Raw genomic sequence first — 22,282 nt, forward strand, 5'->3', positions numbered from 1 at the left:
TTGGGGGGAGGCTGATCTTCACTTCTGGAAATACCTTTTCTTGTGACTGGAATCTGGAAATGTTCTGCTGTTCTAAAGACTGTAAATGCCTAAAGACAGACACTTAAACAGCTTCATTCAAAGAAGGAAATGAAATTCTAGTTTAAGGAACACTGATATTCTTTCACCTCAACTCTCTTAAACACTTAGCCGACATGACATGAAATCTTCACCCTTTTTTTTTTAAAGATCTTTGAATGGAAAGTGATGTTACATTTTTTTCCTAAGCAAAGCTACTTTAAGCTTTGTAGAGTTTGATGCACACACAAAAGAAATGGGAGCCCAAAAAGTTGTATTTTAAAATAGGTCTTGGGGGGAAGGTACAGCTCAATTGGCAGAGTGCATGCTTAGCATACATGAGGTCCTGGGTTCAACCCCAGTACTCCCTTCAAGAATAAATAAATAAACCTAATTACCTCCCCCAAAGAAAAAAAGTAATAATAAGAAAATAAAATAGTTCTTTAAAGAAAGAAAATAATCCTGTCCAATAGTAATATCATATGAGCCACATGTGCAATTCAAAATTTTCCTTTATATATAGATTTAAATATAATTTTATTCAATATAATTTTTTAAAGTAGTCACATTTTAAAAACTATAGACAGACAAGTAAAACACGTATATTTTATTTAAACCAATATACTCCCAAATATTATCATTTCAACATGTAATCAATATAAAAATTATTAATGATACAATTTACATTACTGGTTGTACTAAGTCTGGTACCTGGTGTGTATTTTTAGACTTGCAGATCATCTCAGTTCAGACTAGCCACCTATGACCGGTGGCTGCTGTATCAGGCAGTGCAAGGTTGGAACAAGACAAGAGTTCTTCATCTAACCCAATTCTTTGTTGTGGTACGGAACCTGGGTTCAGGAGCGTTTGGTGCTTTGCTTAAGACCACACATCAGTCCCCTGGGCTGGGCTCGTCACGCCAGCACTCACCTCCCGTGCAGGTTCATAGATGATGCAAACAGCCTTCTTGGAATGAAAACAGTGTTTTAAAATACTTTTTTAAACCACCACCCTCAAACCCTTGGACCCCCCAAGAGCATTTTAAAAAATAAAATCTCAGAATAGCCCAGTGTGTACAATTTTAATACTTAGACATGACAACCTTGTAGGCCATTTGTTAATAACTGCCCCACAGTCTGCCTGTTTTCTGCTCAGTTGTATCTGCACCTGCAGGGGACCCAGAGAGATGGGGCTGGAGGCCAAGAAGACAGTCACTGCTGTGCATGCCTGTCCTGCAGGGATGAGTGGGAGGGGTGCTTCTCCATTCTCCATCCTTCATCCTGCCCACATCAGCTACTGCCAGCCCCCCAAGGAGCTGTGTTGTTTTCCCATGATTAATCTCAAAGGCCTTGAAAGAACCAGGTGAACGTTTGTCTTCCATTCTGCAGTTTTACAGTGCTTTATGTTCTGAACCAAGCCAAAGCTGAATGCAGGGAAAACGACCATTTCAAAAACAGAAAACAAGACCAATAGGAAGACAGCATTGCTTCCAATAATGAGAACATGTGGGAGTAAACTGAACGAGGGCACCTTGCACCTGGATTGATGAGAAAGCAATTAGATCCTTCATTACAAAAAGCAGCATAAAACTTTGATTTGCATTTTGTTTTCAATTTGGAGAGAATGGGCATGGTTCTCTAAGGACACAATTTAGACCTCTTTGCTCCATAATATTGAGGTCAAAGTCATGATAAATCTTATGGCAGTGAGCTCTGTGAGTCATATTTCAATCTGCAAAAAAATGCCATCTTAGAGATGAGGTTTGGAGGCTAGGCTGAGATGCCCAGATGCCAGGCTCAGATTTTAACATAAAGCATTTTGTCTGGTTCTCGGTTTTTGAGGTCCCTTCCCCCATGTCACGCAGTGTATCTCTGGATCCCCTGAAGTACAAATAAGATAAAAGGGGAAAAAGTCAGCAGAGAGAAAAATTAGTGCCTCTTTTTTTGTATAGCTGGTCACAGAGCAAAGTCAAGAATAGGCCAAATGTGTGTGTGTGTGTGCACGCGCGTGCATGCGTGGGTGTGTGCATGCGTGTGAGGATAGGTAGATAGGTGTGCTTGTTTGTCCCTCCAGATACCCTCTCTGTCCTCCTCTGCTCTACGCCCTAAGAGGCCAACCTAGATGTACTGCACTTGGCATCCATTAGGTTTGGCTGATGGGGTCACTGGCAAAAGACTGGAAGCAGGAAGGAGTGTGAGGCGGGGGTGTTTATGCAGCCAGCTCACCCCTACAGGGCCTTGTAGGCTCGCTGCATCCCTTACGGTCACAGCTCTGAGGCACAGCCCTCTCCACACAACCCTGTCACCTCTGTTCTTGCCAGTGAGGCCTAGGGTTGGGTTGGTAATGACATCCCCCGTTATCAGCTCCCTGGCAGGAACCATCCTTGCTTCTCTGGACCCTGCCCACCCCTTTGTAATTAGTTCCTTTATTAACTAGTCAACTGTGTATTTAATTTGAATGTATCCACCATTTCCTTCAGAGACCTTGATTGATAAAGGAGGTAGGCATACATTTCTTGTTCCAGAAAAAATTGTCTCCTCACTATTAGTGTAAAATGCCTTCAGTTTTTCTACTGCCTAGAATTTTAGGTCAGTTCCCCCAAAGCAGACCCCGAGATGAGGATTTGTGTGCAAGAGTTTTATTAAAGAGATGGCCCAGGAGAAACCTGTAGGGGAGTGTGGTGGAGGGGTGGGGGAGAGCAAGACAGGGAGAGCAGAAGAGAAGCAGCCAGCCAAGGGTGCAATGTCAGGCAAAGTCCCAGCCCCAGCATAATCTTGAGCAGAGCCCTGGAGAACAAACTACATCCCAGAGTTTACCTCGACTTGAGTCTAAGGAGCTGGACTTTCACATTCCTACACCAGTAAGATGGACCCAAGGGCATCCAGACAGAGCATCACCAATCCACACTTCACAGTATCTCCCTTGTAATCTGACAGTATTCAGGGAAAGGTGCCATGCTGATTATCAACTGGCTTCATCGTGGACATATTGGTGGAGAGGAAAGAATTACCTCCAGATGCCAAAAAAAGCTCACAGCAGGTGCTAAAGGGGCATACCTCTTGTAAAAACACTGTGCATAAACAAATATTTTCTTTTAATAGATTTGGTTAATATACTTTCATGTGAGTAAAAATTGTATCAGGGCTGACAGTCTTCTTAAAAAGCAAAGGCATCTTTGTAAGAATCTTAGCTACCAGATGCAAGTAGTGGTTCTATGGTATGTATGCATGTGGTTGGTGGGGGAGAGGGTTGTATCAACACTTGCCATTTCCCTCTGAAGTTTCTAACACTTGGAAATTTGTCGTAGAAGCTTTTCTCATCTGCAGTTCAAACACTTTTTTTTTTTCAGCAGAAATTTAGCTGAAGTTGAAATCACCATCTGGCATCTCAGATTGAACCAGGTTCTTTGTGTGCCAAGAACTTCTTCTCTTGGCAGTGATGTTGACTGTGATCTTTCAAAAATGTTTCTTGGGTTGGCAGCCTTGACTGTGCAGAGCAAGCAGGCAGCCTGTCTTGGAATTTAGAAAGAGATCTGCTGAGGCAAGTTGTTGCCCCAGGAAGAAAAGCGTTAAGGTGAAAAGTTGAACCTGAGGTTTTGAAACCCCAGACGCCACATCTTCTATTATTGAGCTAAAACCAGCTTGGGAAAAATATCTCAGCAATATGATTAGTAGCAGCAAAATGCTGCATTAAGACCTAGTAAAGGAGTATTCAATTCGAACCAATAAGTGCTGTTTAAGCAATTTCTAAGTGCAAAGTGATCGCCTCCCTTCTGTGGGGACATAAAGGATGACTAATTAGGGGTCTCTGCTCCCAAGTGGCTCACCATCCAGGCTCTGGGAGACGCTCAGGGGGAACAAGGTAGACTACACTAAGGACCGTAGCTGATATGGGCCACCTCCTCCCAGCTGTTCAGGGACCCCCTTTACCATTTCTGTGTGTCCTTCCATCAGCTGATGGGCTTCTGCTTCTGCTGGCTGCACCTGTGGCTCTTCTTCAGTGGTTTCCCTTGGGTACTATGTACATTTTTAGAGAGCAGGAAGTGCTTGGGACCTAAATTCCCAGCCAGTGACTGCTCAATGTGGGAGTAAAAAAGCCAGCTCCGTTTGCCTCAGAACAGGACATAAGTGAATGCCCAGGCCTTCTCAACCAGATCCGGCAGAGCCACCCCTGCTGGGACTCTGCCTGATCTCACCCTCATGCTGTTTCTTGTCCTTCCCTGTCCTACTTCCCTCGTTCACTTGCCAGTCTCTTCTGGGAACGTCTCCTTAATAAAACACTTCCCTACAAATCCTCCTCTCCGGATCGCCTTCTGCGAACCTGGCCTAAGACAGGGCGCATAATAAGAATATAAACAAAATGCTGTGGGAGCGGAGAAGTGAGTCATTCTGCCTGGAGATCAAGGACCTTTCCACGAGAGGACAGGTATTTGAACGAGGCGGTAAAGGGCTGTTTGGATTATGCCAGACAGATGGAACTGAGGAATATCACAATAAACCTGGGGGACATACATATATGTGTCTGGATCACAAAGGTAATAGTGGGGAGTGAAGGTGATGGGGCCGCCAGGGTAGGCTGGAAATAACTGAAGAAGAGTCTTGAATGTCGTTAAAGACTTGGACTTTTTAAAATCTGCAATAGTGAGCCAATTTTGATTTTGGAGCAGGGGAGAAATGATACATTTCTCTTTTAGGAAATAATTGAATAGAAATATAAAGGATGGGTTGGAGGGATAAGAGATAAACAATGGAAGCATCTTTGGGGATCACCGCAATATTCGACATCAGGATGATGAGGGACTGACTTTGGGCAGTGGGTGTGAGAATGAAAAGGAAAGATGGATCTAGAGACTGAATGAATGGACCTGTCAACTAACGGGATGTACATGGGGAAATGAGAATGATCAAAAGTTGGCAAAATGTTGGATTGGATCAGAGAGTAAAGGATGGTGCCATCAACCAAGAAACAGAATCCAGAGGAGAAAGCCAGATGAGGGAGAAATCAATGAGTTCATTTTTGGTTATGTTGAAATTGAAGGAGACACCAAAAAAAAAAATCTTTAATAATGCAAAGAAATTTGAGTGAGATCTGAAAGTAATATGAGAACAAAGAACAAACAAATTTTGGGACATTCAGAGACTCGTGAAGTTCTAGTCCAAGGTTAGACCAAAGAGACACTTCTAAAAATTAGCTCTCTGGATAAGAATCAAAACAAGATCAACAACAGAAACTTGGACACTCTTGAGGAATAAGAACACTTAAAATTCACTTATGACACAAGCTCAATGCTTCAGTTCCAGTATGATTTTACTTTGTTGATTAAAACTAGAGTGAAGAGTCTATACAATCTAATGATTAGATCTGATATATTAAATTTGTATGGCTGTTTCTATGGACTGTGAAATTTTATGCACTATGAAAGCAGGGTCCGATGACAATGGTGCTGAAACAAGAAAAACAGTGCTTTTAGCATTTATAGCCTATTACCAAATGTAACACATTGCTGGTGGAGGGATTGCTGGAGGAATAGTTCCATCAAATGACAGTGGCCATTTCCTGGCCCTTAATCATTGCTGTTCATTTGCTTATGGCCTTGTATTGACTTTTTAAAATAAGTCAATATGTCCATGGGGGAACTGGCATCCCTGCATTGCACTGACATTTCAAACAGCACACAATTAGAAAAAGCGCAAGTCCAAATTCTTTAAAAATGTTTCAGTTTGGGAAAAGTCTACTCTATACAAGATACATTGTTTCAAAAGCCAAATGAATTAGTAGGGCCCCAGAGAGGCCTCAGTATTCTATAAAAATGTTATATTTAAACTATTCTCTTTGAGAACCCTTAATACTGGAGAAATAACACTTTCTCCTATCCTAGGTGAGATGTCGTAGGTTTCAGAAGCCAAGTTACCTATGGAAATAATAGAGGAAGAGAAGGTAGAAAATACAACGGAGCGAGGATACCAGCTGTGTTTATTCGTTCAGTCTCTCTTCCTTCCTCCTTCCCTCCATGCCTTCCTCCCTGGCTCAGTCCCTTTCTTCCTCCCTCCTCCACTTCCAGGAATACTGAAGGACCTACTGTGTGCTGGGACTGTACTAGGAGTTACAAGATACCATAGCAAACAAGGGAAACATACATGATATCCACCTGCAGGGAATTTACATATATCATTTTTGATTTTAGATTCTACGTGGAATTTAAAAATAATATCACTTGTTCTTCACTCCTGTTCTCTCTCACCTTCACTTTGCATATTAAAGCATCTGAGGTTTACCCATTTGTGAACCCGGCTAGGCTGCCTACATTTGAAATCCAACTCTCTCACTTAATAGTTGTGTACATTTGGTCAAGTGTCTTAACCTTTTGACCATCCATCTCTTCATCTATAAAACATAGACAATGATAGCACATGCCTCATAAGGCAGTTGTGAACATCACACGAATTAATTTGTTTAGAACTTAGAATGGGCTCTGGTACACAGTGAGCACCCAGTTGATGTTATCCATTATTACTTTTAGCACACACAGGAAAAAAACAGATGAAACAGACTTTATCTTTCAAAGAGCTTACAGTCTTGAAGGGGGAGACAGACAGGGACACAGCTAAAGGCAATAATGCATGGTGAGTGAACTGATGAAGAAGTAAGTTTAGGCTATAGTGGGGGCATCAGAAAGAAGGGAGTGGTGAATTCTTTTGGTCAACTCTTTTGAGGCGGATGTAATATCAGTCCAAAGTAGTTTCTTATTTCCCTGACCCTTAGATAAATGATCCTTCCCTATTAAATGCCTGTTTTGCTTGCTTTATTTGCCCATAGTTATTCCACTGTGGCTAATAAGCTTTTCAGGAAGGGACAGTGTGGCCCCTCTTTACTTACACTCTGAATAGAGGAGGTTGGTAAAACTGGGTTACATTTTCCTGATTTCTTATGTTCAGCAACATATTTCTTATAGAAATCAGAGTTGTTTGTGCAAAGGGAAAATAGGTCTTTTCTCATGCCAGGAAGCAGTCCAATTCTTTTTGCCAGTGACTTTCTAAATCACAGTCATATGATTTAATTCTGGCCAATGGGACCCAAGGTAAGATGGGGGATCTGGGAAAGATTTCCTCAATAATATGAGGCTAATGGAAGGAAGCACCACTATTCTCCCTGAGATATTGTTGATATGCATGTGATGGCTGGTATTGCTGCAGTCATTTTGTGACCGTGAAGGGAGATACTGCTGACATTCTAAGGAAGTAGAAAGACAGACAGACAGACCTCTTCTGAAGACCCCTTGAACTGCTGGTTTTACCCACTTGGGCCTTGATCCACCTCCAGATTTACAGTTGTGTGAGAAAATACCCATCCCCTTTTATTGTTTCAGCTACTTTTAGATGGTTTTCTGCTTTCAGTTAACTCCTTATGGTAGCTTGTCTCCAAGTCCTCAGGGGCACCTCCCTGCAGGAAGACTGTCCCTGCTGTCCCTTTTAAGCTCAGGTATGGTCATATGACTTGCTTTAACCAATGAAATGTAAGCAGCATTTGCAAACCATCCCAGTTTTCTCAACTGTAAGATCTCGCTGCTGGTAGTTCTGTCCTCTGGGGGGTAACTGAGCAGAAGCTCCAAGAGCCAACATGTGGCTTGCTGCGCTCCCTGCCCCATGCCCCCATGATCAGGGAAGCATGTTGAGATGGAGCCTCTGCCAGCCTGGTTCCTCAATGACTACAGTAAGTGGCCCTTCTTACCCCTTTCATGATGGACGTGTGGCATGAACAAGAAATAAACCTTATCACTGAACTACTGAAATGTGTTGTTATTGTTGTTACCACAGATAAATCTAGTCTACTTTGACTGGTAAGCATCGTAAACACTGCAGTGACTAAGACAATGAAGTGAAGCAAGAGCTTAAGATGCAGACCCTTAACCCCCAGTAACTCGGCAGTTACTGGGAAGAGCAGGCTCCCTGTGCCTACTCCACACACTTTCTGGTTAGTGAGATGAGTTTTGGAATGGTAAGGAATTTAATCCGAGTAATGCTTTAAAAAGGTCTTCACTGCAATGCATTATTCAGAGTAAATTAATCACAACTTATTAAGTGTCTCTTTAGCATCCCTGACACTTCCCTCATTACTTTGCCCTCCAAGCTTTTTTTTTTTTTTCAAATAATGACCTTGCTATGCACTCTCCTAACAACCCCATACCTAGGGGGCTCTTGGTAATAGCTTGATGATCATATAGCTGAAGTTTCATTGCACAAATATGAAATGAAGGTGACCTGTCAGTGGGAGACAGGAGAATGATGATGAGGATAGTCCGTATTTACGGAGCACTTGTTCTACACCAGATGTCATTCTAAGCACTTCATACACAGTAACTCACTTAATCCTCACCTTATGAGGCAGGTGTTATCATTATTTCTCCTTTACAGAAGAGGAAACAGAGGCACAGAGAAGTTCAGTGTCTTGTCCAAGGTCATGCAACTAAAACATAATGACACTCGGATCTGATTCCAGGCAATCTGGCTCCAGAGTTGTGTTCTAACCAAGAGTGGGCGCGGGTGGAGGTGGGGGTGTTGTCGTCCTTGGGGCAGCAGTTCTTGGAGAAGTTCAAGGTTAAAAGCCCAGCTGAGCCCCACCTGACAAATCCTAGCTGAGTGTTGTTTCACAATTTCCAAAACAACCCAGTTTTCTCAACGGTAAGATCTCGCTGCTGGTAGGTCTGTCCTCTGGGAGGTAACTGAGACATGCAAAGACCCTAGTTTTGAGCTTGCCTGGAAAACCACCCACTGACCCTGGTTGGGGCTGCTGTCACACTCTAGAACAGATCCCCAGAGGGTGTAGAAGTGTTGGCTATGTGGAGAGACATGTAAAAATGTGAAATGACCCTTTGGGGATTTCTCTAGGAGTCTGTAGGAGGGTATGGATTGTCAGGTGATAAGACCTGGGGAAGGCTGTCTGGAGAGTCGCTTCCAGGATCTGCAGCTGAGATGCCCTTGGTGCACTGAGGAATGGATGGCTGGAAAAGCCATTTGGACCAAATGTGATTTAAGAGGATTGAGGGGCCATTCTTCTGAGACCTGAAAGGGGTGCACAGATATGCAGAGGAGTAGGGAGGTGAAGACAAGGGGCTGGGATCTAAAATTGTTCCAGAAAAGCTTTGGAAATGTAGTTCAAGAGAAAGAACTTAGTTTGGGGAGCTACAATTAACTACCAGAGAGTCCTTTAGTTGTATCCCTAAAATATATTTCAAATTTGAACACTTGTCGCCATCCCCGTGGCCACTGCTAGCACCCTACTAAAGGCCACCTAGCTGTGCCTCCCCCGGACTCCTGTCAGTCTAAAGTGGCTCCCTGCCTCCGTTCTAGTCCCCGCCCTACCATTTGCCTCACAGGAGACAGAGCGATCGCTTTAAAAGTGTAATCAGTTCCTGTGGCTTCTTCTCATTCTCACTATAAACCCCTAATCTTTACTCTATAATCTGGCCCTGCCTGACACCTGGATCTCATCTCTCACCACCACCCCAACACCCCATCCCCACTGGCTGCATTTCTGATATACAAACACACCCAACTCCCTTTGCCTGTTCCCTTTGCCTGCAATGCTTGCCCCAGCTCTCTGCACAGCTGGCTCCTTCAGCTCCTCTGGTCTTGATCTAAACATCACCTTCCCTGATTGCCCGACTGCCCTGTCCCCCCACCCTCACCCTCTCTCAGCCACCCTCCATGTCGTTAGCAGATTCCCCCTCCCTCAAAGCACCCATCACTATCTGAAACGGTCTCGTTTGTTCATTTGCTTGTTTATAGGGCTGGTGCCAGTCTCCCCTATTAGCCTGAAAGGGCTTCCCTCACCTCATTTGTGACTGTATCCTCAGCACCTAGATCAGTTCTCAATGCACCGAGGCTCCATAAATTAAGAAATAAGTAATTTACATTTAATTTCCATCAGTAATACATTTTGAACAATTTACTTATATGTCCCAGTAGAAAAAAGGAGAAAAATTAATTTTATTTACATTTAATTGAATATTGATGTATGGCAATGGGATAGTGATATTTGAACACAATTTTGTGAGGATAATCTACCCCTAGAAAATCTGAAATTACATATGGTTCAGAATAAGTTAGTTTTACATAGAAAATTAAAAATCCAGGAGCCATGATTGATAGGTTCCTATTTTTAAATATTATGAAAATATAAACTTTAAATATTATGAAATGTAAAATATAAGCTAAAATGTTTCTATAATAAAGGGCTTATTATAGTTAGTAAGGGTAAAGAACACAGTGTCAAAGTCTAGTTAACCATATTTTCTTTACTGATTTCTTTGAATAATGTAATGGTACTGAATGTTTATTTGGAGTCCATTAAAATATTAACATTCTACCTGTGTATTAACTGCGTTTGACTATTTTCTCATTTCTGGATTTTATTCAACATTTTTACATTTAAAGATTGTTAATGGAGAGCCCTCTGGGATAGAACCATTTTCAATCCACATATGACTAAATTTGGTCATATTCGCTGATTGTGTAAAGAGCTCTTTCTGAAAAGTAAATATTAATGCAGACTGGTTTTGAAAAAAGAACCCTTTGGAGCACCTCTTCTTCTTTCCATTTTTAGACACCTCTGCTCGCTGCTTTAACACTCGGCTGGGAGTGTTTTTAAAGGAGCCAGTGAAGATTTGGAAAAGGTTTTATTTTTCATATCCCAGACTGCATCCTCTGCACTGGTTGGTTTTGCTGCATGTGCTCCATCTGTCTTGGAGACATGGAAAACTCGGTAGGGGGAAAACGGAGAGGGCAACACTGTTTCCCTGGTTCTATAAAATGTCTAAAAATGACTTCCCACGTAAAGTCTAGAACACGGATTTCTTCACTTCCAACTTCCCAACACCTCCCAGGTGCCTGTCAATCTGCCTTTCCAAGCAGGGAAACGAGAAAACGTTTAGTTACTCCCTGGTTAGAAAGACTGCAAGGTTGAATGCCTTTTGCACAACCTCTACTTTGCACAATGTGGGTAAGATTTCTCATCATTTCAAGTGAATTTAATGAAAGACACAGACTGATTCTTCTATTATGAATATCCTTTAAAAAAAGAATATGATCAATTCACTTGCTGCCTACGGTTGATCTGGGATTTCTGATATCTTCCTTTAATGTTTCAGGCTAAGTGCTGGATGAAAAAATCTAAAAAACAAAACAAAACATTTCTTTGTGTATCCCTAGCTGCACCCAACAGTGAAAGAAGCTGAAATCTCACCCTTCACTGGATGTTACATCCAATTTCAAGTTTCTATTATCTTTTCTTTTTTTAGGTCACTGGAGAATACTTAGTAAAGATTTTGTTCTCTGCTAATCAGCCTGTTATGTATGTAACTGGAGTACTTCATGGATTGGGTGTCTGGGAGATCAGAGGGCTTTTATCTGTCCTACCATTGTTTAACACGGTATTTGCGTGTTTACTGAGTGTCTTCTGGCCTTAGAATGTGAACTTCTGGAGACTAAAGATCTTTTATGATGTGTGTAGCACCAAATAAAATATGGATTCTTCAGGATCATCTCAAAGGGGGCTGCAATCTAGAGCTATAAAGTGACACTCCTTTGGTGTGTGTTTATCTGCAAATTATTCTTTGAACAGAATGAAACCTTCAGCAAGCAAAACTCACAGCCTACAACATTATCAACCTACTGAATTGAAATGACGCTAGAATCCTGGTTTGTTAATTTGGGGAGGATTGTTATTTTAGAATTATTATAAGTAAAGTATTTTCAAGCAAAAGTTGACTGTTGGAGAAGGTGATATTCAAACATCATGTGATATTTAAAATTGGCTCTGCAGTTTCCAAATCATGGCCCAAGAGGATAAATGTATACATCAGTGCCTAATCCACATAATATCAAGTTTTCTCCCATCCTGTGACTCATCCGAGAGCTCTACTCACTTGCCATCAATATCTCCTATCCCATTACGAGACCTTGTCATCACCTAGAACTGCTTTACGTCTGAAATCCTGAGCTTTGAAATTCTACTCTGACCTCAACCCTATACCCTTCCCTCCCCTACACCTTCATCCCACCCATCTTCAGTCTTATCAAAGCATTCATTCTCTCTGGCTAACAGCCCCCAGTTCTCAGGTTTAAGGACTTTCTCCTCATCAGACACAACTCCCACCACCGACTCCTTTGACGTGCAGGCATAGCCAAGCAACAAATCCTCAATCTGGGATCCCCGCATCCATCTGTTTCCTTTGGCCCCTGAGCATTACAGGAGAAAATCACATAATACATAATTACGCAGTCAGGTGCTCACACAAATTTTGATCTCAAACCTCAACTGGGCACATAAGACCATTGGAAATTCTTTGATCGTTCCTAGATAATTCCCTGGATAATCTACCAGATCTGAGATACGTGGTACTGGAGAACATGAACTACAGACACTTAGGACAGTGCTAACTTCTTATTAAAATTATATAAAGTTCATTTTCTCCCCTTGGATTGGTGGGCCAATTTTCTTCCCCGTTTTTTTGTCTGTTTCCTCTTATTTTCATTTTCTTTTGCAGTTTTCCAAATAGATCACTTCTTGGAGTAATTAAAGAGTTTAGAGGAGTATTAAAGAGTTTAAGATGATCACAAAATGTTTACTACAGACCTACTAAGTGCCAAGCACCACTTTAGGTGCTGGGGTTACAGCAATGAACAAGATAAACAACTCTGCCCTCATAAAGTCTACATTTTAGTAACAAGGGACAGAAAATAGGTAAATCAGCAAAACATATACTATGTCAGAAAGTGACAGGTGGGACTACAGAGTCCTGGAGTGGTGGTGCAGGCTGTGAGGTACGCTGTGGAGAGGCTGCTCTGTGCACTAGGTATAAGCATGAGCCAGACTGCCTGGGTTCAAATCCCAGGTCTAGCACTTACTACACGTGTGGTCTTGGGCAAGTTACCTAACGTCTCTGTGACTCAGTTTCCCCACCTGCAAAATGAAGAATTTCATAATGCCAACATCACGGGGTTGTTATGAGGATTAAAGGACTTGATACCCACATAGCATTTCCCCTGGTAAGCACTACATAATAGTTGGTGCTTTTATTTTAAACAGGTGTCTCATCATTGCCCTTACCCTCACATTCACAGCATGTGCCCTAGAGGCAGAGACAGATTCACTGTGAAGGGAAAGCCCCTTGCTCAGAGGAGCCCCTCACTCCCTGGGTTCTGAGAGAGGCCCTAGCAATGTGTTCAGGTGGTGCCTTTACCAAGTTAGCAAAAGTAGGATATTTTCATTGCAATTGGTTAACATGCCACCTGTTTCCATATGTCCCCCTTGTGTCAGATAGCATGGAAGCAGCTGTGGGTATTTGGGGAATCAGGCAAAAAGGAAGCTAAAGACACATTGGTTTGGGTTTAGTGGGGAACATCTATGTGGTTTGGTCTCTTCCATATTGATTTATTATTGCTGATCATCCTGGTGTAGAAGCAGCTCCCAGGATTCCTACCACTCACGTGCCATCCATAGGTGGGACACAGTGATAGGAATGTGTCCCATAGAGGCTGGCAGCAGGGGCATGGGGACAGAGGGGGAAACAGGTTTTGAAATGTATAGAGCCAGAATTTAGTTTGTGGAAAGTTCTTGTAATCCTCTGATGTATAAAATTTTAAGTAGACGATATGGTTCTCAGACTGGCCACCACCTGAGCCCAGAGCCCTGCTGGTCTTGGGAGCTGAGCTCAACATGGCATCTGAGGACTCTTTCCCAGCTCTGGCTTCTCCGAGTCTCTGATGCCTCCCAGACTCCTGTCTCTGCAGGGTCCGCCCTCCCTTCGTCACACCCAGCTCCGTAGATCACTACCCCAGCCCTCTCTCTACACATACACACACACACACACACCCAGCATGGGGACAGGAGCTTGGTCTTGGTGTCTAGGAAACATGCCCAGCATTGTCGTTTTGTTATCAATAAAAGGTTGACATTCAGCTTGGGTCAAAAAAAAAAAAAAGTCAAAGCAGAAGTCTTACTGTGTCAGGAATGTACTAGACAATGCAGCGTTACTAACTAGTAATGCACTGCTATGAACTGAATGTTCATCTCCCCCACCCTCTTCATATGTTGAATCCCTAATCCTCAATGTGATGGTTTTGGGGGATGTTTGGGAGGTCATTAGGTTTAGATGAGGTCATGAGGCTGGGGTCCTCATGATGGAATTGGTGACTTTAGAAGAAGAGACCAGGGAGCTTGCTCTCTGTCTCTCAGCCACGTGAGGACACAGCAACAAGGCAGTTTTCTGCAAGTAGGGAGAGGGCCCTCTCCAGAACCCAGCCAGGCTGGCACCCTGATCTTGGAATTCCCAGCCTCCAGAACTGTGAGAAATAAATGTCTATTGTTTAAGCCAGCCAGTCTATGGCATTTTGTTATAGTAGCCTGAGTTGACCAAGACATAAATTACACACTTTTTTCTTTTTTAATGAGAATTCTGGTATATAGAATTATAATTCCTGCATTTGCAGAGCAGAGCCCTATAGCAGTACTACAAACAGTGAGTAGGTTTGTGTGTGAAGATGCAGCTTTCTGCATCCCACTAGTCAATATTAAAAAATAAATTTCAACCAGATTACTACAAAGGCCACCTTACTGCTACCCTAGCCCGGCCTCATAGTCCTTTCAGAGGCACAGATCTATCCAGAGCCCAAGTCCGATCCTTAGCATCATGAGACTTCCACCCACCTTTCCAACCCAGCTCCTGCAGCTGTGTTCCACTCTCCCCCCGAATTCTTGAGTTACCCAAAGTGCAGGATAACCGAGGTTTAGAAGGAGGGCTCTGGAGCCAGACTGCCTCAGTTCAAACGCTGGCTCCGCGGCCCCTAACTGCAGGGCCTTTGAAAAATCCCTCCGCCCTTCTACGCCGGAGGGACCTGAGCTTTAAAATGGAGCCATAAGAGCACCTGCCCAGCAGGGCTGTGAGAACTAAGCGATACGATCGATTCATGTTAAATGTTCAGGACATGCCACGGTGTACCGAAAAGCTCAGTAGCAGAGGGACCTTGTTATTATTTCATGTTTCTTTCACAGGGCATGGCCTTTCTCCGTTCTTTGCTTTGCCAACTGGTGCTTTAAGACTCAGTTCAAGCGTCTCCTCAGGGAACCTTCCCCACCTGGGCTGGGCTCTGGGCTCTCTGGCGCCCCCACCTGCTCAACTCACCAAACCCCATCAATTAGCTGTGTCCTGTCCCAGAATGGGTGGTCGTCCCTGCAGGGTCTGTGGCTCCTTCCCAGGAACTGTCCAGAGCCCCGCACAGTGTGGGTGTCAGCAAGGGTTTGCAGGCTGAACGGATTAAAGAGAGAATACAAATAAAAGGACAAAGTGTTCAAATGAAGAGGAGCTGGCTCTCTTCCACTCTCCTGACAGTCTGCTTTTCAAAGTATTGTATGACATACAGACTTATCTTACAGTTTTTCTGAGTGGTCCTGCCTGTGTTGAGTCCTTTCCAGGCCAATCCTTGGGCGTGATAGCATCGAGTTTCTGAAAAAGAAAGGGAAAAAACAGTGTGTGGGTGGGTGTGTGGAGGGGGCAGGATGCTGGGCCAAGGAAGGAAGCCCTCACTCAGCCAGCTCTCAGGAAATGGCTATCTAGGGACACCATGGCCATTTAACACTCTTAACAAAGGGGACTTCAACAGTGTGAGCAAGAATTTACATGTATTTTTAAGAAAAGAATACCATTTTGCATGGAGTCCTGGCCAAGGGCATGGCCAACACCCCAATGGCCCAGACTGGAGTTACAGCTGTCCTCATTCCTTTCTTTTTAAACATTACAAAAGAATTCATTTCTTGGGGAAAGCTTAGACAATACAGAGGGTAGGAAGTAAAAAACAAAACAGCTTCATCCCCCAGTCCTATTGCCCACAGGTAATCTCTACCTCAGTGCAGACTTTAAAATATACACAGAGACACAGTCACCTGTCCCATAGGGCTGCAACCTTGCTCAAAAAAGCAGAATCATAAATTGGGTCTAGATTTGCCCAGAGAGGCACTGGATAGAAATGCTGCAATAAACACAGTTTTTTTTAATAGTGAAAGAAATAAACTATTTAAAATAATACACATACAAGGAACCCCCTTTTTTGGTGGGGGGAGGTGCTTGGGATTATTTACTCTTGGAGGAGGTACCCGGGGTTGAACCCAGGATTGAACATCGCTCTACCATTTGAGCTACACCTTCCCCCCTACAAGGATCCTGAGGTGTCGGAGCAGAGAAGGGGGCAGGCTTTGGAGCCTGAGTCCGGGCTCTGCTCTTGCTGTTGGCTTCTGGGCAGGTGAGCACCAGGCGAAACGCCCCCCCCCCTACTAAGAGTAGTGAGGGGGCCCTGGTGCTCAAGAAGATGAGGCGCCCTACCTTGAGCCTGAGATCCTTTGGTTTAGACATGCCTGGATTGGAGGTCCGCGGTGGGAAGGGGAGGGCTGGCGCCTGCAGGCCGGGCGGGGACGGGGACCGCCGAGGCTCCCGCCTGGGAGCCGGGGACGCATCTCAGCTCCCTGCAGCCTTCCCCACCCCCTCTCTCTTCCAACTTGTCCCTGCCAAACTAAGGCAAAGGGAAGCGCCGCACCTGTAGGCGACGGCTTTGGAAACCAGGAACAGCAGCTGTGCGAGGGGAAAGCCCCGGGCAGGAGGGCGGCCCCCGGCGGCTGAATCTGAAACTAGAACCCGGCCTGACGGCCTGACGGCCTGACGGCCTGACTGAGGCCTCGGGTCGGGCGCGGCGAGAGGGCCGTCCCCGCGGCTCCGGGCCACGTCGGGGCGCCCTGCGCCCCCCCCCGCCCCTCGGGGGTGGCGCTCCCCACCACCCAGCCGTCAGCGAGCAGCCCTGCAGTCGCCGGCTCCGCCTCCAGGCCTGTCTCGCCACCAGCCCGTTTCGGGTGTGAGGAAGGACTGGCTGCGGTACCTTCGTTTACAAAATCTCTTTCCTGCCGCGAAAGCAAACCCAGTACCGGCCCCTGTTCCTCCGTTTTCAGACGCGCGGGGATGAAACGAAGCCGTCTCCAGGGAGGAAGTGGAAGTGGAAGTGCCTCCTATTTAAAAACGAGCCCTTGGCCCCGCCTGCTCGAACGGCGCCGTCAGCGCCGGGCCGCAGGGGGCTCCCCGCGGGGGCGGCCCTCCCGACCTTCCGCGCCGCCCAGATCTTGCTCTCTGTGCCCCTGGCGTGGGGTATCTTGTTGCCCTCCCACCCCCCAGCCCGCTTCAACTTGGTCTGGTCGCGAAGAAGTTTCTCAGCTTTAAAGTGATCAAACTCCTAAAGGGATTGAAAAAGATAACTGTCATAAACAGCGAGGTCCTACTTTATGGCACGGGGAACTATATTCAATACCTTGTAATAACCTATAATGAAAAAGAATATGAAAAGGATACATATGTACAACTGAGTCATTATGCTGTATACCAGAAGTTAACAACTTGTAAACCAACGATACTTCAATTAAAAAAAACAAACACAGTAATTGTCAAGAGGAAAAGCAAAAACATTTGGGAAGTAAGGACATTAAGCACTCATGGGGAGCAGAAAACATATGTTAGAAGAGTAAGTTATTCTAATATTTAACTTTACAGTAAAAAATAAAAAGAGTGTTTCTGCTTGGTTTAAACGTTTTTAAACAGAGATTGGCCAACATCTCAATGACTCGTGTCAAACTTTCTGGTTCCAAAGTGTCACCATGGTTTTCTCTCCGCATCGGCTCACTGCTGCCGCCACGTGTCTCATCTGAACATTACAACACAATTTTCTTCACAAGTGTCAGAAAACCGCCCACCAGTCTGTCAGCTCCCATGACAATAAACCATATAGAATTATAGCAATTTTCTAGCTTGTTAATGAGAGCTGTGTAACCCAGGTGAGTTCTCAGCAAGTCTTTTATTTTAGAACACATCATTATAGTCTTTCTCTTTCTCTCTTTTCAATTTATTGTGCCTTTGCTGAAGGGATAAATTTAATTCTTAGAGGGAGAGATTATAATTATATTAGCGATCTAAGTCCTACTAACGATACCCTCTTCCAAAGAAACCACACGACTTATTCATTGATGGGCATTAGATCTTATTTTATAGCATTAAATAAAAATCCTATATTCAGGATGATTGAAAGTTTGCATAAAGAATCTCTGATGTGAGATAATTGTTGATACAGGGCTCAAACACACATCAAAGTGCAACCTCCTTATGCTCACCCGGTACCTTTGTCTTCAGTAGGGAGATTGGATCCTGATTTTTAATGTGAACTAGGCTGCCTCTGTGGGTTTGTATTAAGTACCAATTCTTTCTGTTTCTTGCTCATCCATATAGTGTATCTGAGTCTCTTCTTGCTTCAGAGAAACTGGAGCCACACAGAATATCATGTTGTCCTGGACGGAATTTGGAAAACATCTTCCATCCTGAATAGATGAAGGGGCTGCTCCCTTATGCAGAAAGGTTGCAGTAGTCTCCTCTTAACACGACTTGCATGGAGGAGATGGCCACTTGCTCCCAGTACTCACCACAGAATCTTCCCATTTGGCAGTGCCTGCCTAGATGTCACTTCCCACAGTCACCCGCTAAAGCAATCTTCTGTGGTTCCTGAGTGCTTATCTACAGATCTTATTGATCGTTCCCTGTTCAATCTCAGAATAGCTCTGACGGAGAGGGCTCAGGCCTTACATCCTTCAAAGCAACTGAACAAGTTTGGTCAAATTCAGTGCCCACATAGGACCCACTGGGGCAGATTCTCTTGGACCCAACCCCGTGTCTGCTCCCAGTGGAAAGCTGTGAAGGTATGGTGTGAATGCGCAGCCAGTATTACTGAGAGAAGAGCTCTTGGTGGGATGTTCGTCGTGTCTTATAATTTCTTCAGTCGCGGATGTTAGGCTTCCGTGAACTAAGGTCAAGATCAGCTTTACCACACTAGAGGGGAGGTCAGAAACCATGGGATACAAACTGAGATATGAATCCAGTGTTTCTGGGCCATTTAGATTGCTCTGACCAGAGTCTTCTCTGTATCTCTAGTGATACCCAGTTTTGGCACATCTGTGGACACTTAACTCTAAGAAACAAGGTGCCAAGCAACATATGCAAAAGCAGCTGAGAAACTGGGCATCAGGGGCTCCAGAATGTCTAAACAGGAGCCTTAGGGTAACTGTCTGACTGAATGTGTGTGTTGGAGGGAATGTCTCAAGGAGGGTGCATTTGCATTTAAACACACTGTTCTGATTGTGTCTTTACTGGAGGTTGCTCTTGGGGCTGTCAATGGAGCTGCCCACTGAGCTACCATTAAAGAGAATCCGTTGGTCAGTCCTGCAATTTGTCAAATAACAGGCTTTTTCTAAGTATAGAGACCCGGTGTGAAGCATTTCATCAGTCTAGGTTGGTCTCTTCAACAGAGCGAGAGATCTGTTGGTTGTTTAACAATTTTAGATGTCTCAGAGTAGCATGGCCAATGCCACCTAGACCTGAGGCCCGGCAGCTCAGCCTGGAGGGGTCCGTTTCCCCAGGTGCCCTCAGGAAGGAAGCAGCAGAAGGCCTGGAGCCCAAGCCAACCTTCAGCCTTCTGCCCTTGCCCTTGCTACTGTCCACCCTCCCTGCCACCGTCCAGCTGGGGCCATGCTGCTTCCATTGCCATATGAGTGTCCGTAGATGAATGGGGGTGGGTCAGGGCTTAGCAGGAGATCTTGAAACTACAGGAGAAATACAGTATATCTTCTTGGATTGCTGATTTTACTTATAGGTTGGGGGAAAGGTACAGTTCTATAAGAGAAATAATGATTCAGAGTGTGATTTAGTTGGGTTTGAGTTCAGCTGGAAGTAACAGAAAAATTCATTCTTTGTTTTTTCTGTTCTGCAATAGTAATTTCCACTAATCTGTCTTCTAGCTCACTAACCCATTCTTCTGTCTCATTTAGCCTACTCTTGGTTCCTTCTAGTGTGTTATTCATTTCGATGATTTTATTTTTCAACTCTGGGTATTTGTATTTTCCAGCTCTTTGCTAAAAACTTTGCTCTGCGCATCTATACTTCACTTGAGTTCTCCGAACATCTTCCCCATCATCATTCTAAACTCTTTCTCGGATAAATTGCCTATCTCCTCATCACGTATTTCTTCTTCTGTGATTTTATCTTGTGCCTTGTCCTGGAGGATACTCCTCTGCCGCCTCATTTTGTCTGTCTTTCTCTCTGTGATTTTAGACGGGCTAGTTATGATTCTTGACCTTGGAGGAGTGGCCCTCTGTGGGAGACATCCTATGCATCCCCTCAGTACACTGCTCTCTTGTCACCCAAGGGGCAGGGTGGAGCTGGTCCCAGCGCAGAGTCTGGCCTGTATTTGTGGATTCCTTCCACAGGCTTGGGGCTACTGTCTTCTTATTTCTGGTATCTGCCCCCTGGTGGCTGAGCCTGGGCTAGAGGCTTATGTAGGTTTCCTGGCAGGAGAGGTTGGTGTCTGCCCACTGCTGGGTGAAGCTTGCCCTGGACCTCTGGTGGGTAGGGCCCTGCCTAGAGGCATTTGTGGCCCAGAAAGTCTGCTGATGGGTAAGGCTGTGTTTCCACCCAGTATGTTGTTTTGGCCTCAGGGTTCCCAGTCCTTAAGCCTACAGGCTGTTGGATGGGGCTGGGACTTGCTGCTAATGATCCAATCAAGATGTCAGCCTCCAGCGAAGCTCATGTTAGATGAACACTCCTGGAATGTCTGTCACCACCTTCTGTGTCCCCTGGGGTGAGCTGCAGCAGTCCCCTAACTCCACCAGAGAATCTCCAAAACCAGCAGGCCGGTCTGGCCCAGGTTCCTATGCAATCACTGTCTTTGCCCCTGGAGCTGGTGCACATGAGATCCTGTGTGTGCTTCCCAAGAGTGTTAAGTCTCTGTCTTCTCTAGTCCTGTGGGGCTCCTGAAGTTAAGCCCCACTGGCCTTTAGAACCAGATGTCCTGGGGTTTCCTCCCCCCACTGCCAGAACCCTGGGCTGGGGAGCCTGACGTGGGGCTCAGAACTCTCACTCCTGTGGGAGGGCCTCTGTGACTTAACTGTTCCTCAGCTTGTGGATCGCCAGCCCAGGGGGTATGGGGCCCAATTATATTGTGAGTGCACCCCTCCTGCCATCCTGTTGTGGTTCTGTCTCAATGTTTCCAGTTGAAGCAGATCTTTTTTGCTAGGCTCCAGTCTTTTTTCTGGATGGCTGTTCAAAAGTCGGTTGTGGTTTTGTTGTAGTTGTGATGAGAGACAAGTTAGTGCTCCTACTACTCCGCCATCTTGATTGGAACTCAAAAAATTCAAAGTATTAGTGGCTTAAAGAAAGTAGACATTTCTATCTTATATTCAGGAGTTTGACAGGTAGTCAGTTCAGGGCTGGTAAGGCCTTCTTACCAGCTGGGCAGGGACCCAGGCTCTCTGTTTTGTTGTTTGCCCTCAAGTGGCTTTCATCCTCAAGGACATCTCATGGTTCAAGATATCTGCAGGAGAAGTAGCCTTTAAATGTGTATTCCTGAGAATGGGAAGGAGAAAGCATGTCCTTTAGGGACACTTCCAGGAAGTCATATCTGTCACTCCCTAATGTCACATAGCCACAACTATCTTCAAGGGAGATTTGGAGAAGTGATCTGTATTGGAGACAGATGTATGCCACCTGAAATCTGACAGTCTTTTGGAAGAGACATCAAGGGGGGAGGGTATAGCACAAGTGGCAGAGTGCATGCTCAGCACGCATGAGGTCCTGGGTTCAATCCCCAGTACCTCCATTGAAAAACCAAATAAATATTCCTTCCAACCAGAGGAAGTCTCCTCTCAAGTCTTCTCACTAGGATCTTAGGAAAAAAGGGGTAGGGTATAGCTCAATTTAGAGTGCCCGCTTAGCATGCATGAGGTCTTGGGTTCAATCCATAGTACCTCTGTTAAATATATAAACCTAATCCCCTCCCGCCCAAAACCCAAATAAACAAAAAGAAAAAAATAATAATCATTTTTTAAAAGCCTCAGATAAAATAGTTTCTCTATGACCTGATTTCATTTTGATAGCACTTACCTGAATTTTTATCATAGAAACAAAAATTATTTGTTTTTTGGTCTTCCCTGTCTCAAATGTCAGCATCAGGAGGGCCAGGAAGTTATTTGTCTTGGTCAACGTTGAATTCCAGGCACTTAGAACAGTACTAAGCACATATGCTCCATATGATGGTAAAATAAATGAAGAATAACCGAGAGTCCTCCTAAGCATAATGTTAGTTCTTTTTTTAAA

At 44.5% G+C, this 22,282-nt stretch overlaps 1 long non-coding RNA gene across 1 annotated transcript; it reads right to left on the minus strand.

Annotated features, from left to right (window-relative positions):
* Positions 1-649: 649 nt before the first annotated feature.
* LOC140696922 (uncharacterized) lies at positions 650-17,106 on the minus strand. Its single transcript, XR_012073597.1, has 4 exons — positions 16,980-17,106; positions 15,488-15,559; positions 15,239-15,361; positions 650-1,023 (listed from the first exon to the last, which is right to left on the minus strand). It is a non-coding gene; the product is annotated as an uncharacterized lncRNA (long non-coding RNA).
* Positions 17,107-22,282: the final 5,176 nt, after the last annotated feature.

This window comes from Vicugna pacos, chromosome 6 (genome assembly GCF_048564905.1).
Source record: "Vicugna pacos chromosome 6, VicPac4, whole genome shotgun sequence".
Classification (NCBI taxonomy): Eukaryota; Metazoa; Chordata; class Mammalia; order Artiodactyla; family Camelidae; genus Vicugna; species Vicugna pacos.